A 22,709-nucleotide genomic window follows, 5' to 3' on the forward strand; every position below is an offset into this window, starting at 1 on the left:
GTATGAATACCTTCCAAAAAATTCCTCTTGAGATGTTAAATATCTGTAACGAATATTAGATATAGAAATCAAATTGGTGCAATGATGGACATTTGCTAAAATATGTGGCTTCTTAGAAAATAAATAAATAGATTAAATTTATATATAGATAAATTGATTTGAATAATGATAGGATTTACGGAATTTGAATACCTTCCACAAGATCTTTCCTTACATGTTATACAGCTGAAAGACAACTGGAATAGATATTTTACGAGTGCGTTAAGCATTGGACATCATTAAACTACGTCGCTTCATAGAAAAAAATAAGTAAATTAACCATTGTACGAATATATTATATTTAGAGAAATCGTGATGTTAAGAAAGTATAGATACAATACATAAATTTTTGTTTTGCGATTTTAAACAATTTAAGCAAACCTGGAATTGTCTAAAAATGAGATCGGTCATGTATTTTACCTAATTAGGTGATTCAGCAAAAGCTTCATAAATAAACATATTGTATTTAAGTGAAAATTTTTACCGCGACGTTAAACAATTTAAACATAACTCAAATAGAGATTCAAAAGTTGAGTGTACGAGCACGCATGAGGTGTTAGTGTCATTGAACTACGTGCTACTCAAACCTCTCAGATAGAAAGAGAAACTGAGTTAGAGGAATCTTCATTTAAATAACTGAGATTTTAAAACGTTAATTGAAAGTGGGTTTACCACAAAATGCAACGGAATGAACAATGTTTTAAATTGTGGAACTTTTCGCAGGATTTACTTTTTCGTGGATCAAAGAGGGACAAGTTTACTGTTTCTATCCAGGCATTGCTGTCTTAAAAACTTAAACACTATACAGGCATCTTGTTGTGGCAACAGTTAATGACAGAGGTCTGTTCTAGAAACCTAAATATCATTTCCAATTTTTATGATTAACATTTTAATTCTATTTTGAGCAATTAATAGAAAGATTATAAAAAAACAATTATTCCTAAAATATGAATCTTCTGAGCAATATTATGAGCACATGGTGTAAGTAATACCAAATACTTTGTAACAGGATTCTTTCCATTTCCTTTTGACTTTTCCTCATCAACATCATTTTACCTTCCGTTATTCTCTTGAAGCACTTGGCTCTCCCCAACCATTTCCCCCCTCAAGCCCCATAACCCTAACACCCTCCCCCTAACCCAAGGGAAAAAAAGGGGGATGATAACTTCCGGGAGTCAGAGCATTTTACAAAACCGGCTGAGGAGGTGGACACGAAGCCATCAAATATGCAAATTGGTGGCGGATGCTCGTCGTTGCGACGCCAGCAAGAGCTAATTAATCAATCATTTGAGGCGGACGCAGAATCATCCCAGATCATAATTAGATTCCAAAATCATTAAAATGTTATCTGTCGAGTTCCAAGATCATTTGTGAAACTGTTTGATGACTGAATTAGCGTGCTGTCTTTCAAGTATATGAACTGTCTGTTTTATTCTTTTATTATTCAGTTGTCATAATCTCTTAGATTACATACTGGGTATATGCTATTAGATCATTTATACATATGTGTGTGAGTGTACGTGTGTGTGTGCGTGTGTATGTGACTAAATTATGTTCCATTTGAAAGAATTTTTTTATTATATTTCAATAATTATATCTATCAAAGTTTAAGACAAAATATCAACTTCACAAACTCATTCGAAAAATATTCAAAATTTACAGACAGTCACAAATGAAACTGAATTTTTAGTACCAGCACGTATCAATTTAATGGCACAAATAATAACTTTGCCAATTTATTCATCAATCAAAAAAGTATCAATAAATAGTGGAAAGTATAAAATAAACTGGATTGTGAGTCTGAGATTTCATGTTTATTTTCATTTATAGTTTACATATCATCTTTTGAATATTAAATCTCCAGTGTCGTAATTTTTACAAGTAATTTTTACAAGAAATTTCATGATCACTGTCTTTCTGCTCTATAAAACGACTCTCCGCTTCTCCCATCGTTTATCAGTCTTTCCTTTCTTTTTCGCGTTTCTCTCTCACTCCCCTTTCACTCCTGCAATGCCTTCAGATAAAACTTTCATTCACCGCCGCCGGTACCTTTAAATAGCTCATTGTAGTAGGACTCGAGTGCAAATGAGCTACGCGTTCCAACATTTTTTCAAGGACCGGCGGAAGCTCAGCGTCGCTTCCCACGGCCTATAGATAATAGACCTCCAGTACTTCAGCTTCACTTACTAGGAGGGGTAGAAGAGATGTTGATCTCCTCTACCTCAAGAGATGCTTACCTATTCTCATGCAAGTATGCTTGCGGTTTTTTTTGTTCTTTGCTTTGCCTTTTGTAGGTCAATGGGTTTTACTCACTCTCTCTCTCTCTCTCTCTCTCTCTCTCTCTCTCCTCTCTCTCTCTCTCTCTCCTCTCTAGAGGATGGGCAAAGCTTGCGGTGGACACAAAATCTTGTGAACCAATACTTCAGTACCTCCATCTCTTCTTATTTTCTCTCTCTCTCTCTCTCTCTCTCTCTATGAGTGATGGGAAATGCTTCGGTCGAACACAAAATCTTGTGAACCAATACTTCAGTACTCCGTCTCTTCTTATTTGCTTAGCTGTTTCACGTAAGACGTTTATTTTATGGTATGATATTTCTTTACGATATCTGTTAGAATGATTGAGATTGATTGGTTGAGGAGCCTGAAGTCAAATTTCAATTTATATTCAATTCGAACGACCAAATCTACAAATTAGTGAATAGCCCGGTATCTAATAGTCAATTTCAGTTCAACTACTCACACACATACACACAAACACACACAAACACACACAAACACACATAAGCGAATTAATCTACATGACACCTCTATGATTTGCAGACCTTTGTTAATTTAAGTAAGTGCTCGTAAAACTGAAGATCATCTACGATAAAGCTTTTATCTTCCACGGTACTCCTACTTTTTCATATACTTTCACAAATAAGAAGCAAAGCGCCACATAAAGTTTTCAGATTTGGGACTTACTGGTAACTACAAGCGTAAACACTCCATTGACATTGTTTTAAAATAGCTTACGTTTTAAGATGAGGTTTTAAGACGGAATGCTCAGGATAAACTATTTGTTTGGTCAGAAATATATAGTAATTTAAAACTCTTCTTAAAACACATGTAAGACTGTTAAATAAATAGACAATAAATTCAGAGGGTTTATATAAAATTGCACAGGTGACTGGTCTCAGTGCCTTGCAGTATGTATAGCTTATTCAAAAATATATTTTATATAACATTAAATTAGATACTGATAATTGCAAAAAGTATTTACCTAGCCACATGTGAACTTCCTGTCCACTAATGCCCTAAGTCGTAAGGAAATAGAAAAAAAAAGTGTAATAAATTCAGTTGTCATGAAAATAGAAGAATCAAAATCTTTACGAATAAAATAAGGTAACATTAAAGAATTTTTTTTCATTTATTTTTTCAAACATAAAACCAGAATTTTGATCGTCCACTAAAAATACGAAAACGACATTTACAAGATCCTATTACCATCTGGTTCTCCCATTCCTTGTACTTTCGACGGGATTAAGTTCTTACGCTCAGGGGAAAGTGTCATTAAAACATCCATTACAGATTTGCTTCCTTGGGAATGTTGGAAGGAGCAAGAGACTGAAAGAGAGATAATCTCGCTCTCTCTCTCTCTCTCTCTCTCTCTCTCTCTCTCTCTCTCTCTCTCTCTCTTTGCATATTAATTTTGGGCAGGAGAAAAAGGTGGAAAGTCTCACCTTCTACCGTGCGGGAGAAGTAATAATGCTTTTTCAAGGTCTCGGAAAATAAACATTAAATTAAGAAAGGCAAGAAGTTTTGTACATCATAAAATAATGTTCAAGTTTGCTAAGTCAGGTGTTCCTCCTTAAACCCGCCGCCCCTCCCACCAACCCGCGCCACCCCCTTCTCTCTCTCTCTCTCTCTCTCTCTCTCTCTCTCTCTCTGTCTGCGTCAATAGTTATCAAAGGATTCGAAGGCTTTGGCAGAGGAGGTCACCAAAGAAGCCAATAACTTTGTCTTTCGTGATTAACATTCCAGGTCGCCTTCGTCCACAAGCAGAGGCTTTTCTGTCGTCCAGGAATTCAGCAGATTTCTCTACACGTAGAAATTTTTTCTGAGCGGATTCTTTTTCTTTCACAATTTTCTAAGTAACCATAAGCATTTGTGATTCTAGGAGACCAATAGGTAACTGGGAACGACAGTAAGATTATTATTTGCGTTTCATATCTGCCCCAGGTTGATTTGGAAAACAAAACCCCAGAATTCTTTTCAGTGCTTTACATTCTAATAGCTTGTTATTTTATTAATGAACCATCCTCTCTACCAGATCATCTTTAAGTATAATGCAATTCTAATGTATCTCTTTATTGCAGATTCCCTTAAATGATTTGATTAATGATAAATTCTCGAAAACGTTCGAGCGAGTTAAATGAAGTTTGAATTCCTTCTTTAGGTGAAGAATTCCCCATCAAAATTTTGTATGAAGACTCAGGTTGTCTCTCTGCATGAATTTGTTCCATTCTGAATTTCTTATTCATATAAAATGTCTTCATCTTCATTTTGTTTATTATTTCAATTTTCAATCCGTTTACTGCACATTGTCCATTAGTTGAACATACGTGCATGATTTGTACGGTTGATAATGTTTCAAAAAAACTTACTCTATTCCAATAAGCACTTGATTAAATATTTTAACGAAAATAGTTGGTCTTTCTCCACCAAGAATTCTCATTTTTTTTATTCAAATACCCCACTTCTATACTTAAGCTATCATTGTTTTATTCATAATCTATGATGAATTTTCGAAAGCTATTCACTGATAATTCTCTCTCTCTCTCTCTCTCTCTCTCTCTCTCTCTCTCTCTCTCTCTCTCTCTGAAACTATTAGAGTTTTGAATAAGGAAGGATATTCCCACTAATACACCTGAAGGCTCGGCATATAGGTGAATCGAATTGATAAATAATAGACAAATCTTTCTCACTTTGTCAAGGAACTTCTATATTTTAAGGCTGTTGACTCACTATACATGTAACAAATTTTGACAATTCTTCAATAATCATTTGCTTTTGTTTAGGAAGCGATTTGATAAGTGTTAACAATTCATTATTTTGTGTCCGTTTATTTATATCTCATATTTTACTCTTGTTATTAGATGATATTTGTGTAATGTTCCTTGCTTACTTGCAAAGCGTTTTTGTTTTGTTTTGACGAGTGGGAGAAAATAAACTTCGTCACTTGAGAGAAACTATAAACTTTGTTAAGAACACCTTTGATTCACAAAGAAAAGTATCTGAATTTTGCGAACAGCAGTTAGTATAGCATAAGTCACAGCATATCTTAACCACTACGGCAATAGAAAATGTTTACTCCTCTCGAAAACGTTTGGAAGTCCATAGACTCGACATATCATCCCAATAAAAGAGTACCTTTCCCTATTTTGCGAGAACATCACCATTTGTTTAAATACCCATTCATTGCTTTAATAACTGTTATGCCTTTTTGGTCTTTTACTCGGAAAGGGTCATTTGTGGTACCATTTTTCTCTATAACATGTTTTGGTTGTGGTTATTGTTACGTAATTAGTTTCATTGGGAGATGTATGGCACTAAATGGTAGATTGCCTTAGGTTCAAATGTTTTGTTAGGGTAACTAAATGAATAGATAGTTTTTTTTTATCTGTCAGGTTGGTTCTGTGGAGGACAAATTTAATAATAATAATAATAATAATAATAATAATAATAATAATAATAATAATAATAATAATAATAATAATAATAATAATAATAATAATAATAATAATAATAATAATAATAAGTACGCAAACAAAGAAGAAAAATACTTTCATTTCTCACCTGAGCTTTAAATTCCTCTTTGGGAGAATCAGTTTATTTAGGAGAGTGATATTGAGCAGTTGACCCTAAGTACAAATAACTGTTATTGGAGTAAAATGTCTATTTCGCTTAAAGAATGCAGAGTATTAGAGCGCCAAAATAATTAGATATTTGTTTTGTAACTATAGAACATATCAGGTATACTAATGAAATGCGTTTGAATGATAAAGGAAAGCTATTTGGAATTTGCACCACAGTTCTTTAAAGATATGACTTTGCTGTCTCATTTTGTCAGATATTGGATCTCTCTCTCTCTCTCTCTCTCTCTCTCTCTCTCTCTCTCTCTCTCTCTCTCTCTCTCTCTCTGCCGCTGTCTAGACGTCTGTGAAGAGATAAAGTGTGCCATTTTTCAGTCTTGAGAAAACATAACATGGTTACTTTTTGCACCCAATATCCAAGCATACGGAGAGAGAGAGAGAGAGAGAGAGGGAGAGAGAGAGAGAGAGAGAGAGAGAGAGAGAGAGAGAGAGAGAGAGAGAGAGAGAGAGAGAGAGAGAGAATATGGCAAATACGTTTTCAATCGCTATAAAATAAGAATTTCTCGCTCAGTGACCTGATGAAATTTTTTATTTCAAAAATATCTTCAGCTGTACGGACTTTTTTTGTGACGTAATTTTTTAAAATTAAAAATGAAGTCTTGCCTCAATTGGTTCTGCTTTTCGTTTGAAATTTCCATTCATAAACTTCTCATCATTCAATTTTTCTATTTCCATTTACTGGATGTGAGAGTATTTGGTTAATATTACTGTAATAAAATCGATTGCAGGCAAAATCGATTAGGAAATGTATGGATATTATATATTTAGCATTACACTACCTTAGATAAATATAAAATATTGATATTCAAGACTTCTTAACATATAATGAATGCTATTAAATAATTTCGCTTTGACTTGGTGTTATCCACCACTAAATCCCTCGTATTTTAAAAAAGAAAAATATTGTGAAAAGCTATTTATTTGTTTACTCTCGAGATTTTCCTCCGGAAGTCAGTTGAGATTATTAATAGATGATTGTCACAAGTTTTCATGTGAATATTTAACTACAAAGAAATTTCATCTAAGCTTCTCGTTTTAATACCGAGATCAATACCGCAGGCAACAACATGATATGTAAATTGGGTTACTTATGATGACATAGCGATTAACAAAAGAAATTATTATAATTATACTCTGTAAAATTCTATAAAACTAAATCTGATTTATATGGCTTTTTGTGTTTTTTCATTAATGTTACTGTTAAGTATAAGAAATATATCCAGTGATTAATTGATACACAAAGAATAATTAAATGTTAAGAATTGTTTGTTTAACAAGACATTAATTCGTTTCTTAGTACTATTCGGTGCTACATTACCGTTCAATAAATACGCAGCAAGATATAGAAGAACAAATATATACATGCAGACATAATATTTGTATTCATATTTACATACATTATATATATATATATATATATATATATATATATATATATATATATATATATATATATATATATATATATGTATATATATATATATATATATATATATATATATATATATATATATATATATATATATATATATATATATATATATATATATATATATATATATATATATATATATATATATATATATATATTAGGGCTAGTGCCTTGTATGATAAGGCGCCCTATGAGGTAATGTTAGACTAGCGATAATCTATACGCTAAGTCGGTTGGTATTTGCACTTCCCATCTTCAATGGGAGTGTCTGGGGTTTTGTAGATCACTTACGAAGTCGGTATTATCTTTACGACGTGTGTTAAACTCATGGTTCGGTGAGGTTCTTGTAGAAAACACTAAGTATAAAAATAGTATATTCTTCTGAAGTTTTACATGATGAAGATCAGATATGATCGTACAAGTCTTCTATGACGATAGCTTGATCGCTTCTGCCAATGATGATGGCTAATCCTATTCCTCTACATGATAAAGCTTAGGTAAAGAGGTACAGGTCTTCTAATGACGATCACTAACTCTGTTCTCCCTGTCTACCCATCTCTGTTACAAGTTATGAAGGAACAGACAGTAGTTTCGAACATTTGAACATACTATCAGATGACATAGTTTCATACGAACACACAATCGAATGAGACACGCTACAGATCACGTAGGCCGTTTGAATAATAGGTCGGGGTAGTTGTCTCAAGCAGGGAGCTTGGACTAATGTTTATAAAACAATTGAATGACTACAGGTGACGGCATGTTATCTTAGCTTACATACTTATTGTATACGTCATCTTTAGCGTCTCTAGTCTGATCCACATTCCTGCAAGCAATCTGGTTGACCTCTTTAGTTTTAGACTTTTATATATATGGACTAACATTCCATATTTTTATTATGTAAACACTTACATTAGCTCGGTCAGTTACCAAAACCAACTACTGAATATTACTCAAACTTGACTTGCATCTGACTTATAGGATGTGATACAGACACTATGTGAATATATATATATATAAGTAAATAAAAATTCATTGTGTACATGAATTGATTCAAGTAATAAAATATACAATGATATTGGTAAATAATAGTGATCACATGATATATATAATGATACAGTTTTTCACTTCATCTCTTTAAGATACTTATGCTACAGAAAATACTAATGTACTCTGATAATTGCATAGAATGAAGATTAACATGATAAAAATCATATTTTTAACTGATAAAAAAATATCATATATGAATTGATAAAATTATTAATGTTTAGCTGATTGATTCGTGATTCTGATTCATTAATCAATATACTAAATCATATATAACTGCAGATATTGGGGAGATAAAAGTAACAGATTGATTATAGGCTACCTGATTTGTTTATACATTGGTATATGGATTCATATAATTATGATTATATCCTATGCACTTTAAATAGATTCCTATTGCGTACACGCAAAATATATTTAGATTCTGTTAATTATGATCATTTATATAAGAGATTCTATTGCTACAACGCAAAGATATATTTCGACTCTGTTATTTATGATCAATTATATATAAGATACATGATACTTTATATATATAGGATACATGACACTTCATATATATAGGATACATGACCGAGGTTATACTACTTCACTTTTAATGCTTTAACGAAGCTCGAACACTTCGTCCATTACACAGTCCAGACAAACCACCTTTAGCCAATTGAAAGGCGGCCTTTTTCAATGGTTAGAACAAGGGGAAAATTTGCCTGGGCGGGTCCAACGTTTCTATTTTGCGCTCATACTTATTCTCTGCATCCTAAGCTACACGATTCCGTTCGCGATGAATAGATCATCCCAGCACGAGTCCTTCGCCAGCAAAGTAGAGTTGAATATCCTTCGGGTCGTAATTGTCGGAAGTATGTCCCTTTTTGTAGTCGAATTCCGACAGCCGCTGGAGCGTTCCGCATGAAAACGAGATTAACGACGAGATACGGTGTCGGTCGAAGAAGTCCATGAAATTCCTTTCACATTGTAGGCGGTTGTTACTTGACTGTAGTCGTCCGCCACGACGAACGATTTTTTTTTTTTCGAAGTTGCGTTGTGAAATTCTCGTACTGCAGGATACTGTAACCAGGTTCCATTAATCAGCCTGCAAGTTAAATTATACTTGTCACAAGGGCAAAGTAAACTTCAGACGACATCCAAATACATGGGAGGGAAGAGAGCCATTTAGACCAGACTTAAACCCACATGAATTCGCTGATATTTTGGAATTCAGAAGAGTCCGCTGTACAAACTTTTTTTATCTCCATGGCATTAAACAATGAGTGAACCTATCCAGGTCTATGAGACTCGTAAAAATATCCATAATTATAAAAAATAAATAGATATCAATACGAAATCTCAAAGAAAATTCGATATTACTGGGTAGTAAGTTTACTAGACAAAGAAAAAGTGGAAAATGGAGCTATTTGTAAGATTGCCAGGCAGCATAAGAGTCAAAGAGAATATTAATCATGATTCTATGTGCCCTAACAAAAGTTTCATATTCAATTTTCTCTCGTGCGCATCCTCTGAGGTTAATTTTTTTAAAAACTTTATTAATAGGTAGGAGATGCAACGAAAAAAAAAAACCCACAATATGTAACTAATTTCTATATAAACTTTGGGTTTTCCAAGAAAATGTGACATTTTCCCATGAATGTGATTTACTTGAATTGTAATAGGCTTAATGTTGCAAGTAAATATTTCTTATCCACAACTTGATAATTCTAAATGTCCTGTTTTACCCAATGTCATAAGCTGAATTATTGACTCTAATTGTCTATGAGGTTCAGAAAAAAAAATTAATTCATTTTGATGTTATAGAAATTCTATTTCCTTATTTTGTTATTAATTTTAAAATGATTGCAAGTCCTTAACTAATTGCATTACACACACGGATAAGAATATGTTATGTGGCCTGTCATGTGACCTATGAACCACATGTGAAGTTCATGAACTAAGCATTCCTTTCTCCAGTCAATCTGCTTTTGCAAGCAGAGACGACACACAGATGAAGCCTGTGTAAGCAGATTATTGAGGTTAAAAGGAACAAATGCTGATACGGCAATGATGACGTCGTCACTTGGCAGGAGATTGCTCTCAGCCAGCTAAGAGTTACGTTACTTGCTGTAAGAGATACGACTTTAGTATTTTCAAATGATATTTTAGTGTTTTAACCTAAACGCCGGAGCAGTAAATAAAAAAAAATGACTCCCGTATGCCGGAGGGGTTTGGAAGTGAGCGCGTAAGCGGAAAAAAATATTTTTTTCAAAAAAATCACAGCGCGCTTAGTTTTCAAGATTAAGAGTTCATTTTTGGCTCCTTTTTTGTCATTGCTTGAAGTTTATTATGCAACCATCAGAAATGAAAAAAGTATCATTATCATATATAAATAATGCGATATATGATAGCGCAAAAACGAAATTTCATATATAATTGTATTCAAATCGCGCTGTGCGAAACAAAACGGTTGAAGGTAACAAGTTACTTTTTTTTTCGTTGTAATGTGCACTAAATTGCGATCATTTTGATATATAACAAACATTGTTAAAACGATAAAAGCCAACACAGGAGAAAAATATTATCACAAAATAATGCATGAATTCGTAACGCGCTTACGTAAACACATATTTTTTTTCAAAAATTCACCATAAATCTAAATATTGTCCTAGAGACTTCCAATATGTTTCAGAATGAAGACAAATGATTGAATATTACTATACTGTAAGAATATTAGCTTACAAATGCAGTTTTCGGCCATATCTGACGAGCTAAAGTTGACCGAATGTCGAATTTTTTTATATATATATTTTTTTTTTATATGCAATTATTTCGGAAATAAGAAAAGCTACAACTTTCAAATATTTTTCGTTTTATTCTACATGAAATTGCGCACATTTTCATATATAAAACTCTATGAAATGCCTAATATGAAAACGGAGCAAATATTCCGAGAATGGGACTTACGCATTTCGGAGATTTGTGGCGGAGAATCCGCGCGCGGAGGGAGGAAAGTTTTTTTTAAAAATTCACCATAAATTTAAATATGTGCTAGAGACTTCGAAGTTTGTTTCACGATGAAGATAAATGACTGAATATTACTAGACTGTAAGAGTTTATCTTACAATTGCGTTTTTCGACCATTTCGGTAGAGTCCAAATTTGACCGAACGTGGTTTTTTTTCTTTTTTTTCTATTTATCGTGATTTATATGCAAATATTTCGAAAATGAGAATAGCTACAACCTTCAACTATTTATTGTTGTATTATACATGAAATTGCGCACATTTTCCTATATAATAAAAACGTTATGTAACGGCTAATTTAAAATGGTGCAAACATTACCACAATCGCACGTATGATTTTTTCGGAAGAGTTACGCGCGGACCGTAAAAGAAAATGTTATTTTTTTCATAAATTCACCATAAATCGAAATATTGTGCTAGAGACTTCCAATTTGTTGCAAAATGAAGGTAAATGCTTGAATATACTAGAATATAGGCGTTTTAGCTTACAATTGCGTTTTTCGACCATTTCGGTAGAGTCAAAATTGACCGAAGGTGAAAATTGTCACTTATCATTTTTTATATGAAAATATTTCAAAATTGATAAAAGCTACAACCATGGGTTGTTTTTGAGTTGTATTGTGCATGAAATTGCGCACATTTTCATATATAAAAACTTTATGTAACGGCTAATTTAAAATGTGCAAACATTACCACAATCGCATGTATGATTATTTTCGGAAGAGTTACCGCGCGGACGTAAGGAAAAAAGTTTTTTCATAAATTCACCAATAAATCGAAATATTGTTGCTAGACACTTCCAATTAGTTGCAAAATTAAGATAAATGATTGAATATTACTAAAATATAAGAGTTTTTAGCTTACAATTGCGTTTTTTCGACCATTTCGGTAGAGTCAAAGTTGACCGAAGGTTGAAATTTTGGCACTTATCGTTATTTATATGAAAAATATCTTAAAACTGATAAAAGCTACAATCATGAGTATTTTTTTGTTGTATTCTACATACAAATGCGCAACATTTTCATATATAATACTCTATGTAACGGCTAATTTAAAAATGGTACAAAAATTATGTCAAAGTGACGAAATAATTTCAGAGATGTGTCACAGATACTTTTTAGTGCGGCAAGAAAGAAATTCGCGCTTGCGCGCCTGCGTAACGATTGTAAACAAACAACACCTTGATCCGTGAACTCCCAGCATCCCCAAGGCGCGTGATTCAAGAGTTTTCGGCTGGTAGGCCTAAAAGTATTTTTCCGCGAATTTTTAAAAAAACTTTTGTATGTCGACGTAAAATACGTCCAGTCGGCACCCGAGAGAGACAAAAAATGTCGACGTAAAATAACGTCCAGTCGGCGTTTGTTTTAAGGGTTAATTCTCCACCCGCATGAGAAGAATGTCTGAAAAAAAAAAAAAAAAAAAAAAAAAACAGTACCAAAATTGAAAACAATATATTAGTTTCATGTTGGCATTATGTTAAATAAATATTCCTTATTCAAACTATATGAAAAAGGTTTCCATACAAATTCTATATATATTATTAGCCCTGTATAAGATTCATATAGGATTATTCCATAGATAACATTTTTCACTCTAGACTTCCTGACTTTAAAATCTCTTTTATTTTATTTTATTTATTTATTTATTTAGTTTATTTATTTATTTATTTATTTAATTTTTTTTTTTCATTGACTACTAATATAAATCACCGGGACAAGACAATATGTCAGTAGATTTTGGATATGTGTTTGAACTTTTAGCTTATTTTGTCATTACTAAAGCGTTAAGTTAGAGTTCAAATCTTTACGCATATATATTTGGATTTATTTAATGGTTACGTGTTTTGCTTATTGATATTATCGTGGATTCCTTTTTTATTATAGTAATGCCACCCCTTCCGACTTTCTTACGGAGTGTATTATATTGACTCCACTTGTATCCATATTTTATTTTATTTTTTATTTTATTTATTTATTTATATATTTTTTTTATATATATTTGATAAATTAATGGTTGGCTTGAAAAAAATATGTGGAAAAGTGTTCTGAGCGGCGTAACCGTATAAGGCTACTTGCGGCATCAATTCTATAGATACAAGATATCAATGATAAAGGTATTTAAAAAACCGCGAGAAACCGCTATAATCCAGTTCGGATCCAACATCACGAGTTTGTAACTCGTAAGACATTGACACTTCCTATTTAATTATCCGTTATTCTACCAAACCGATTGACTCTGGGTGATCAAAATATATTATTGGTTGTTCTTAATGGAAAGGAATCACACCACGTGTTAAGGAGATTATTATTGATTTACACCACCTGAGTCACAGATTATTATGTGTTGAATTCCATATTTACTGATTTAGCACTCATAAATATTCTAACGCACTCAATTGCGGTGTTTGTTTTTAGTGCTATTAAATTCTATATAACGTGTCAAGGAACTATTAACACTAAGAAGTGTTTATTCCCTCTGTCAGACTCGTAATTCTGTTAATAAGTCTACGTATATTCTTTTCAAGGATTGATTTGGCACAGGATAGGCCCTTAACTGACAGGTGTCTTAGTGTGTCCCTTGTTTTCATGACACGTGTTACAATCAGTTATGTGCTTTTTATATCTGTAAGCACTGTAGGCCAGTTAAAATAGTGATTTGGCTTTCTGTGACATAGTAGAGAACCCTGGATGACGGAATGCAACCAGTTATGACGATTGGTATGAAAGAGATTATTATTACTACCTGGTCGTAGTCATCTGCTGTGTTCTTCTTGGGTTTACTCGTCACAGACCTACATATAATATTACATTTGATTACATTATTCTGATACACATACTTTAAATATACTTTTGCTTTAGGGTTTCTGCTCGAAGTGTGTATTGTTTTTGCTTAGCCGCTGACCCTGTTTCCGTTCGAAGTGTTTATTGTTTGGGTTATGTCCTGTTGACGCTTGCTTTGTTCAGTTTGTAAACAGTTCCTGCGCTCCGACCCAGATATTCAATGCTCGCGATCTCTTGGGTTAAGGAATTTTCTTGTTTAGATACGGTTTAACAATAGGCACGGATGTTTCTATATCTTTTAGTCCAATTAATGTTCTTTGCTGTATGGTGCGGGATTGTGGGATAATGCGTCAGCTATGATATTTGCTTTCCCAGGTAGATATCTTATCTTGGCTCCAAAGACCTGAATGATCATTTGTCACCGAGTTCCTTTTGGACTGTGATTAACAAGCCTTTGAAAAAACTCGGTACAAGGACTCATGTTCAGTAAGGACTTTTATCAGGATAGCCATAGATTATGAACTTAAAATGTACTAGTGTTAAAGATACCTAGCCCTTCCTTGCCTATTACTGCATATTACTTTCAGAGGGCTTTAGTTTACGTGAATAAAAGCTATAGGGAAGAACTGTTTTATCATATTACTGAAGTAGTATCCTCTTACCCCTTGGTCTGAGGCGTCTGTTGCGATAAAAAAAAATTCCTTATTTAAATCAGGGATTTTTAAAGTTTAGGTAAGCTGCATTAGTTTCCGCTATTAAGATATCGAACGCCTGTTGATGCTTTTAGACCATAATAAATCTACGTTCTTCTTCGTAGGATCTGTTAAGGAGCTGTCATGATTGAAGAGTTACATATTTACATACGATTGTAATACCCACTAAAGCGCGAAAGTGCTGTGTATCCCCCTTTTACGTTAATAAAGTACCGGAAAGTTATGATAGCCGACACCTTACCATGGACTACTTTTAAGACCTTGACCAGACACATAAAACCTAGATAAACATGTTCGGTTTTAAAAAACTCACATTTAGATATTTTACTCTGAGATTATTTGTCTTTGTCTCTGTAGCACTAGCTCTACTTTATGTGAATGTACTTCTAAGGTATTAGAAAAGATTACAAGATCATCCATATAGGCATGTAGGTTATCCCCTAAAAGTCTCCAAACACTATATTGTAATTGGGGCGCAACGTAAGCCGGAGGCATACGTAAAAAATTGATAATGTCCCCTGGGTGTGCTGAAAACGGTGTATGAGGTACAATCACTTAGGTAATGGTATCTGGTAAAAGCATTTAAGTAAGTCCAAGTTGGTGAAAAAAAAAAAATATTACTAACCTAACAGAGATAAGATGTCGTCGGTACATCGCACTGGAAACTATCGGGAGTCGTTTGTTCCTTGTTTAAGCGACAGAATCTACGCAGATACGCCAAGTCGATCTTTTATGGCATGACGTTTGAGGGAAAATTATATGGGCTTGTTGATTTCCTAATGACTCCTATTACTAACATTTTTCGTCATTTATCTCTATTTTGAAATTTCATTGAGAGTCTACACGAAGGTACGTATATAGCTTTATGTTTGTCCTTAGACCGTATTTTGTGTTAAATTACATCCGTTTTTTCCAGAGATCACTCGCCAGTGGAGAAACTTCCTGGTATTCAGGTAGAAGATAAAAAAAATTCTGCTGAATCACCTCTGCTTGAATGACTTACGGATATTACTTTTAGATAGATTATCAGAGAGATTCATCCACGACTGGTTGGGCGTGATTAAAAATTAGCAACAATAAAAAATGCGATATTTATAACTTCCGTATCCACGATATGTACATTTTTAGGGCTTTGTTCGCGGAAATCGTTATATTTCAGAGTGTCGGGAAGGATTAAAAATTTCATTTCCCAGCAAAGTCTTTTTACACGCACTAAAGACATTCGAGGGTGCATGCTTCTCGAGATTTTGCAAAAAAAAGTGCAAAGTACGCTGCGGTTGTGGAGAATTCTGTTGGGTCATTTGAACAATGTTACGATTTATGAGACAAATGTATAGTTCCGTTATATAAGTTATTATTTGATTAACTGTCTCATTTTTGTTCAAACGGATTTTAATATGAAGGTTTAATAGGATTTACCTTTGATAAACACGCCTTATTTTGCAGGATGTAAGATAATATTTTGTATACCCCTAGATGGATCTTACAATTACACTACATACAGATCAACGTTTTTTATAACTATAGAGGTATCTGTAAACGCTCGCTTATCCGGACTTCTCATTAGGGAAGTTCGAACAACAGACGGTGAGTCCGTAAATACTGGTAATTAATTGTACTAAAGGAATAAATAAGATATTCTAATTTTTACGGCGCGTACAGTTGGGCTTAATCCACCAGTAGTATTATAACTTAATGTATTAAAATTAAAACGAAAACCTGCTCTGATTACTTATACGGTCGTGTGTTTCATAGGAAAAATCTTTTTAATTCAAAAAGATATTGGTATGAAACCAACATCGCTTTTCCCCACTCTGCTAGAGCGCTTATTGTGTGGAATTTGCTTTGCTTTGAACACTCGGCAGTTTTTCGACTGACCTTGACCGCTTGACTAGGTGACACAGTCACCGAGTTTGCTTGTTGATTCTGAACGGGCTACTGTTTCTATTTCTTTTGTAATAATTAGGATCCTTCTCTTTATTACCATGCGGCAACGTATCGTGTGTTTTTAGCATTATGTTGCTGGTTACGTATAAAGCAATGAATGATGAAACTATTTAGGAACTGAGCGATTACTAATAAGACAAGTTATCTCTACTGTATTCAATTTTAACTGTTTGTACTTCATTCTTTGCTAAAATTTGAAATAGTGAGGGATCCTGGTCAGCGCATTAGCTGATGAAAGTTTTTACAGACATGTTTATTCCTTGCAATCCAGCCATATTTTTAAAGTTGAGTTGAGTCATTGAGGTCGATATTTTTATATAACTCAAAAAACTCAAGGCTAAAAACTGCGATCGGGACTTTGCAAAGGAGCATTTATTGTCATGACCCGAAATAGTGTTACCTCTAATTTATATAGATTTGTACGGGTGTTCCACTTGTGTTTTGTGTGTTTTCTAATCACTACGGTGGGTGCTTAACGACCCTATCCATGCATCTGTATAAATACAGACGTCCACTGCGTAAACCGCATATTCACTGTTAATATGATTTGTTACGTAAGGGATTAATAATCACCTAAAATGATAAAATTAACATAGTATATGATTATGATAATTTCAGTAGAACTTCTGGAAACAGACACTCAAAGATAAAAAACTCGCAGTAGCGAAATCTCAATGATATAGATAATTTCTGTAAAAAAGTAAGATTAAGAATGTCTCGTAACTTCAGCCACAGGAATAACGAAATTCTACCTGTAAAGGAAACACTCAAAGTTACTCCAAATGAATAAAAAATTGTACTTAGCTTTGCTTTGTGGGAAGTCACGGTGTTCCGATAACGACACACGGCCTTGGTCCTCCTTCTCTATTTAGCGGTTTGGCTTCAGTTTCCCCCGTGCGCGTTGTTTCGATGATTCGAGCCCTTGAAAGATCCGATGCTGCAGACGCGTTCGGTTTGTTTCTTGCAGTGCCGGAAACGCTCACTAACGATGTTTTCTTGAATGATTCTAATGAGAGACGAAGCTTGCGTTGTCGTAGGAAAAAGGACACGTCGGTTTTGTTTCTTGAAGTTATTCACTAATGATGATACTAAGTTGCTTGAAGAATCTCTTGCTTTCGTCGTCGTTAAAGAGTTCTTATTGTTTCTGAAGTCGCTCACTATGTGCTTGAAGAATCTGCTGCTTCCGTCGTCGTTGACTTCTTATGATACATGATTTATTATTCTGGTTTTTCTTCGTAGGACGTTGTAGAGTTCTTCTGGTACGCTGGCCACCAATTATTAGGGCTAGTGCCTTGTATGATAAGGCGCCCTATGAGGTAATGTTAGACTAGCGATAATCTATACGCTAAGTCGGTTGGTATTGCACTCCATCTTCAATGGAGTGTCTGGGGTGGGTTTGTAGATCACTTACGAAGTCGGTATATCTTTACGACGATGTGTTAAACTCATGGTTCGGTGAGGTTCTTGTAGAAAACACTAAGTATAAAAATAGTATATTCTTCTGAAGTTTTACATGATGAAGATCAGGTATGATCGTACAAGTCTTCTATGACGATAGCTTGATCGCTTCTGCCAATGATGATGGCTAATCCTATTCCTCTACATGATAAAGCTTAGGTAAAGAGGTACAGGTCTTCTAATGACGATCACTAACTCTGTTCTCCCTGTCTACCATCTCTGTTACAAGTTATGAAGGAACAGACAGTAGTTCGAACATATGAACATACTATCAGATGACATAGTTTCATACGAACACACAATCGAAATGAGACACGCTACAGATCACGTAGGCCGTTTGAATAATATGGGTCGGGGTAGTTGTCTCAAGCAGGGAGCTTGGACTAATGTTTATAAACAATTGAATGACTACAGGTTGACGGCATGTTATCTTAGCTTACATACTTATTGTATACGTCATCTTTAGCGTCTCTAGTCTGATCACATTCCTGCAAGCAATCTGGTTGACCTCTTTAGTTTTAGACTTTTATATATATGGACTAACATACCATATTTTTATTATGTAAACACTTACATATATGTATGTGTGTGTGTGCATGTGTGTATGTATGTATATGTATATATATATATATATATATATGTATGTATGTATATATACCGACGGTTTTTAATGCCAGTATTGATTTAGCTGGTCGACCGTGCGTTTTTTATTGTATTTTCCGGTTTTTCCTTAACTAGGCGATATAACAGATTAATAATAGAATCGTCCTTAGAACTCCAAGTGTTAAATGAAATTTTTTTTCCCATTTTTCATAGCCTAGATTCTATAACTTCGGAAAAATGAAACGACAGGCATAGCTCACCGAATGGAATTCACTTAATGAATCTCCTTCGTCTCGTAATATCCAAGGAAAAAAAAGTATATCCCTTGCTTTTGATACAAAAAAAAATAACTGAAAATACATCTCATATTTGTCTGTTTTGAAGAAAAGAACCCAAAATAACAATATAAGGCATGTAGAAGTCTTTTTGAATTATGACCGACCTTTCGTCGTACTGACTGTCAAAAAAAAAAAAAATAAATAAATAAATAAATAAAATAAACGCCAATGACGTCAAGAAGATAAACTTTTTTTTTTTTTTTTTTTGGCTGCCAATTCAGTTTTAACAGACCTTGCAACAGCATCCCTGATCTCAATCCATTGGAGGTTGAAAAAAAATCAAAAGATATTTTATCTGTCACGTGCGCTGATTTTTATGAAGGCTGTGATCCATTTGACGCTGGAGTAAAAAGACACGACGGATGGTCTATGTTGACAGACACTGGAATTACTCCTTCTTTTACCTATGTTTTTTTTTTAAATCTTTTCCCTTTGAGTCTCTGCATTCACACAACCAAAATAAGGACAAATAAACACATACGTGGATTTGCACAAATAGAAATTGCTGCTTCCTGTATATTTTTTTCTTTCTTTACCTTCTCCATTTTACTCTCTGCACTCTCATAATGAAAAGAACACAAAAAAAAAACATACACAAACATGCACAAACACCTACCCATACATACAGTAGGTTGTTGTCTTAGTGGCATCAGTATATTACATCAGAAACTTCATATATTGGGATTTTTTGTAAAGGATCCGTAGCCAATTTTTTCCATGGCAATGGAAATATAAAACAAAAAAATATTGAGAATAGGAATCAAGTTCCGGTTCCGTATTTTGTATGAATATTAGAGACCTTGACTTAGTATATGATTTGTCTGTTGTGTGAAGGAAAACTATGATTTGAAGCAACTGTCTCAAGACAGGTCATCAATGTAGCTATTGCTATCAAGCTCAATGTTAAATTTACACTTGTTATAAATATTATGATTATCATTATTATTAAATAACTATTATTATTATTATTATTATTATTATTATTATTATTTTTTTTTTTTTTTTTTTTTTTTTTTTTTTGCTCTATCACAGTCCTCCAATTCGACTGGGTGGTATATTTTTAGTGTGGGGTTCCGGGTTGCATCCTGCCTCCTTAGGAGTCCATCACTTTTCTTACTATGTGTGCCGTTTCTAGGATCACACTCTTCTGCATGAGACCTGGAGCTACTTCAGCTCTAGTTTTTTCTAGATTCCTTTTCAGGGATCTTGGGATCGTGCCTAGTGCTCCTATGATTATGGGTACGATTTCCACTGGCATATCCCATATCCTTCTTATTTCTATTTTCAGATCTTGATACTTATCCATTTTTTCCCTCTCTTTCTCTTCAACTCTGGTGTCCCATGGTATTGCGACATCAATGAGTGATACTTTCTTCTTGACTTTGTCAATCAACGTCACGTCTGGTCTATTTGCCACGTATCACCCTATCCGTTCTGATACCATAGTCCCAGAGGATCTTTGCCTGATCGTTTTCTATCACTCCCTCAGGTTGGTGCTCGTACCCACTTATTACTGCAAGGTAGCTGATGTTTCTTGCACAGGCTCCAGTGGAGGGCTTTTGCCACTGAATCATGCCTCTTTTTGTACTGGTTCTGTGCAAGTGCCGGGCATTCACTTGCTATGTGGTTTATGGTTTCATTTTTCGTATTGCACTTCCTACATATGGGAGAGATGTTATTTCCGTCTATCGTACTTTGAATATCATGGTTCTTAGGGCCTGATCTTGTGCCGCTGTTATTTCATTCCTTCAGTTTCCTTCTTTAGCTCTCCCCTCTGTAGCCATTGCCAATTGTCATCGCTGGCTAGTTCTTTAGTTTGTCTCATGTATTGTCCGTGCATTGGTTTGTTGTGCAGTCCTCTGTTCTTTCTGTCTTTCTCCTGTCTCTGTATATTTCTGGGTCTTCGTCTACTTATATTATGTCCTTCTTCCCATGCACTCTTTAGCCACTTGTCTTCACTGGTTTTCAGATATTGCCCCAGTGCTCTGTTTTCAATGTTGACGCAGCTCTATACTTAGTAGTCCTCTCCCTCCTTCCTTTCGTGTTATGTATTATTATTATTATTATTATTGATATTATTATTATTATTATTATTATTATTATTATTATTATTATTTTCTAAAGCTCCTGGTGTCCTCATTATTTCTGGCTGACGGGTCGTGTAGCCGAATATTAGTGTACTTAGGGAGCAGACCCTCCCTCTCAAGCATACTTTATTAAAAGTAATGGCTACTTCAGCAGCGTTACACTTGTAGAGATTCTTCTCTATTGTGCGAATAGCGGTTTTTTTCAGTGCTACTAAACAGGCTAGTAGAGCGCCTATAGAGGTCATGGTAAAATACAGGGTCAAAATAGGTGTGATATATTTGAATTTTCAGATAAACTATGATACCATAGTCATCAAAGTCATTAACGATCTCTGCTCTCTCTCTCTCTCTCTCTCTTCTCTCTCTCTCTCTCTCTCTCTCTTTCTTAAAGCGAGCTTCGTCTGAAGCTGCCAGAACATCCTCGGGCTGGGAAGCTGAGGGGGGACTGATCTTGGTGCGGTGTCCGTCCTCCTTATATCTGTGGTTGACAGCAGGGGGTGGGTCTGCCCCATGTTTCTCTCCTATTGGCTGGTGCGGTGAGTCTTGTTTTCATTGGCTGCCTGAGCCAGGTCTCAAGCCACTTCTCTTCTTGGGCCGATGGTTGTGTTTTTGCAGCACATTATTATTATTATTATTATTATTATATTGTACTTAGGAAGCAGACCCTCTCTCAAGCATTACTTTATTAAAAGTAATGGCTACTTCAGCAGCATTACACTTGTAGAGATTCTTCTCTATTTTCCGAATAGCGGCTTTTTTCCGTGCTACTTAGACAGGCTAGTAGAGGCGCCTATGGAGGTCATGATCAAATACAGAGCCAAAATGGTGTATATATTTGAATTTACAAGATAAACTATGATACCATAGTTATCAAAGTCATTAACGATATAATATATATGTCTCTCTATCTCTTCTCTCTCGTCTCCTCTCTCCCTCTCTCTCTCTCTCTCTCTCTCTCTTTCTTGAAGCAAGCGAGCTTTCGTCTGGAGCTGCCAGACATCCTCGGGCTGGGAAGCTGAGGGTGGACTGATCTTGAAGCGGTGTCCGTCCTCGTTTATAATTTGGAGTTGACAGCAGGGGAACCGCCCCATGCTGATCTACTATTTGGCTGGTGGCGGTAGGTCTTCGTTTTCATTGGTGGCTTGAACCGGGTCTCAAGCCACTTTCCATTGCGTTGATGGTTTCGATACTGTAAGTCCTGCAGCCGCCCTAGACCTCCTTAGCGCGGCGGTTACGTCGATGGGCGTTTCGCTATGCTGCGGGACGTCACGGCTAACTTGATTATGATTGGCTGCGGGAGTATCTCGTTCGGGGGCGTCGTCTTCCGTGGAGTTGTCGTG

At 34.7% G+C, this 22,709-nt stretch overlaps 1 protein-coding gene across 1 annotated transcript in view; it reads left to right on the forward strand.

Moving 5' to 3' along the window:
- Positions 1-22,709, forward strand: part of LOC135209639 (calponin homology domain-containing protein DDB_G0272472-like) — a 95,430-nt gene that overhangs the window by 70,188 nt on the left and 2,533 nt on the right. The window lies entirely within an intron of this gene.

The sequence above is a fragment of the Macrobrachium nipponense genome, chromosome 11 (genome assembly GCF_015104395.2).
Source record: "Macrobrachium nipponense isolate FS-2020 chromosome 11, ASM1510439v2, whole genome shotgun sequence".
NCBI classification, from domain to species: domain Eukaryota; kingdom Metazoa; phylum Arthropoda; class Malacostraca; order Decapoda; family Palaemonidae; genus Macrobrachium; species Macrobrachium nipponense.